Here is a 3,221-nt window from a genome sequence, read left to right on the forward strand (position 1 = left end):
ATCTCTGCCTGTAAGAGTTGGTAGAAATCATCTATTTCTTCTTCTTTGGCTCTGGTTGTTGGTGCATATATCTGGATGATACTAGTGTTCACTGGACTTCCTTGTAAGCGTATGGATATAACCCTATCACTCACAATGTTGTACTTCAAGATGGACCTAGAAATTTTTTTTTTTACTATGAAAGCAACTCCATTTTTCCTCACCTTTTCATCTCCAGAATAATATATCATATGATCATCTGATTCGAAATGCCCCATGCCAGTCCATCTCATCTCTCCAATGCCTAGTATGTCAATATTTATGCATTCCATTTCTTTCTTAACAATTTCTAGTTTTCCTACATAATGTAAAATATTCTCTCAAACAGTTGTATGGCTTCCTACTTCCATATCAATACACAGCCAAGAAGGAAGGACTTGTGGATTCTTACCTAGTGCTGAAGTCTCTCTCTGGCCTGTAAGATGTACTGATACTATAATGGATGAGATGCAGTGTTTGCTTTGCTGGGACGGCTGGCAGGCCCCAGATGCAGTTAGTCTTGGAGTAAGGTGGTTGATCATATTACCAAAGCTCCTTGAATTATGTGTGCTCATAGGAATGCTTTGAGTCATACTCACAAAGGTGTAATTCCCGGTGTAAATGGTGAGAGGTGTAAATGTTAACAGTGGTCTAACTAGTGCTTTTGAGTAAGCTAATGATGAGCAAGGAGAGTTGGTTTTATTTGTATTTAATCTTCTGTGGTTAGCAAGTCAGGGTACATTCTTTAGATGTATCATAAAAAGGGGGAAACTTGATTTCTGTTTCTTAAGTTGGAAGAACTGAAAAGTAGATTTAAGGCTTGGGTTACAGTACTGAGAGATGCTGTGTGCAAAATCTTTTTTTATTTTATTATTTTTGTGTGAGTGTACCGTCAAATCAGATCTGACTGGTACAGGAGGAGACTGCCCCTCCTTCCCTGGCAGAGCATTTGGTGGATTTGAACCATGTGCCTCTGGGATTGTAGTTGCAGCTCCTTGCCACTAGGCCACCAGAACTCCCCTTATGTGCACAATCTTGAATGATCCAGAAGGCATCAGAAGAAGGTAGAAGGAATACACAGAGACACTGCATCAAAAAGAATTGATTGACACTGAAAAATTTCAGGAAGTACCGTAAAATGAAGACTCAGTAGTAATGAAATTCAAGCTATACTGAAAGCACTGGCAAAAAAAAAAATAAGAAAGCAGAATCAATGGGATACCATTTGACATGTTTCAAATGACAAATGCAGCCCTGGATATGCTCACCAGTCTGTGCCAGAAAATTTGAAGGACAGCTGCCTGGCCAACCAACTGGAAGAGATGCATATTTGTTCTTATTTCTAAGAAAAGTGACCCACCAGAATATGGAAATTAAATAGTAATATTAAAATATCTTGTGAGCAAAATATTGCTGAAGAACATCCAGAAGTGGCTAGAACAGTACAATGCCATGGAGCTGCCAGAGGTTGTCCATCAGGAATTTCATTGCTGATGTTAACTGGCTAAAAGCAAAAAATCCCAGAATACCTGTTTGTGTTTTATTCACTATGTAGAGGCGTTTAACTGTGTGGATCATAATATACTATGGCCAACATTGAGAAGAATGGGAATCCTAGAACAAGTAATTGTGCCCATGCAAAACCTATACCTTAATCAAGAAGATATTTTCCATATAGAGCAAGGGAAAGCATTACTTAAGCACTGCATAACTCAGATCAGGAAGGACATGCATCAGAATTGTATCCTTTCTCCATACCTGTTCAGTGTGTATAGTGAAAAACTAATTTTTGAGGTTAGACTCTGAAGAGGAATGTAGCATCAGAATTGGAGGAAGACTTAACAACCTTCGTTATGCAGATGATACAACTTTGCTTGCTGAAGGTGAGGAGAATATGAAGCGTTTGATGCAGAAGATGGACTAAAAAGTTTCTCACCACTGTGTCAGTAAACAGCATGATTTATGGAAAAGGAAAGTAGTGATTTTGTTTTACTTTAAACAATTGACATCCTTGGTACCAACAGTTAGGAGATGAGGAGATGTATCACTTGGTCCAGTCTGTTGTCAAAGACTTCTCCAAAATAATGAAGAACAGTGATGTCAGTTTGAAGGCTAAGGTACTCCTGATTCAGGCCATCGTCTTTTCAGTCATTTGCTATGCATATAGCTAATAAATAAGGATAACAGAAGAATTGATGCGTTTAAGTTGTAACATTGAGAAAAGTGCTGAATATTCTAAGGACTTCCAAAAGAATTAACAGAAGTGTCTTGGAAAGAGTTCAACCATAGTGCTCCTTGGAGGCAAAGATGGTGAAGCTTTGTCTCATCTCATATACTTTGGACATGTTGGCAGGAGAGGCTCTTCTTTGTAAAGGAACATCATGTGTGGAAAGATGGAGGGTCAGTGAATGAGAATAAGACCCCCACTAAGATGATTGATAAAATGACTGCAGCAGTGGTCCTCATGTATGTCAGAGATGATGAGGATGGCATAGGATACAACAGGGCTCAGATTTGTTACTTGTAGGGTTACTGTGAGTTGTACATGAGTTGATTGCACCTAACAACAATATGAACTCTCAAAAGAAGAAATACGTCTTGGAGAAATTATAGCCAGGGTGCTCCTGAGAGGTAAGGTTGGTGAAACTTCATCTCATATACTTAGAGCATGTTGTTAGTATGGGCCAGTCCTTGCTTAAAGGACATCATGCTTGGAGAGGTAGAGGGTCAGCGAAAGAGAGGAAAACCCCCAGCAAGATGTATTGACACAGTGATTGTAATAGTGGACTGAAGTATATCATATGATGAAGATATCACAAGCTAGGCAGTGTCCAGATCCCTTGTTCCTAGGATAGCTGTAGGCTGTAGTCAGATGAAGGTGGTGGAAAGGGAGGAATCATTTGTAGACTCAAAAAATTCAGTGAGTCAAAATGAAAATAAAGGTGGCAGGGGAAAGATTTTTTAAGAAAATAGCCAGAGTAAATTCCAGGCACTTGGTTGTATAATGTAGACACACTTCCCCCCCCACCCCCCACCCCAAGTACACTTCTCTATGCAACCTTAATTCTGGACTCCTGTGATAACCATAATACTCAATCATATATCACTTCTAATCTCTTCTTTCCCTCATCTCTTTCAACACAATATACATAATTTATCCAATTTTTTCTGTCATACCCCCACCCTGATGACAGACCCATTCT

At 39.2% G+C, this 3,221-nt stretch overlaps 1 protein-coding gene across 1 annotated transcript in view; it reads left to right on the forward strand.

Moving 5' to 3' along the window:
• Positions 1-3,221, forward strand: part of USP22 (ubiquitin specific peptidase 22) — a 67,170-nt gene that overhangs the window by 40,208 nt on the left and 23,741 nt on the right. The window lies entirely within an intron of this gene.

This window comes from Elephantulus edwardii, unplaced genomic scaffold, assembly GCF_000299155.1.
Source record: "Elephantulus edwardii isolate Elephantulus edwardi_28Jun2011 unplaced genomic scaffold, EleEdw1.0 scaffold00305, whole genome shotgun sequence".
Classification (NCBI taxonomy): Eukaryota; Metazoa; Chordata; class Mammalia; order Macroscelidea; family Macroscelididae; genus Elephantulus; species Elephantulus edwardii.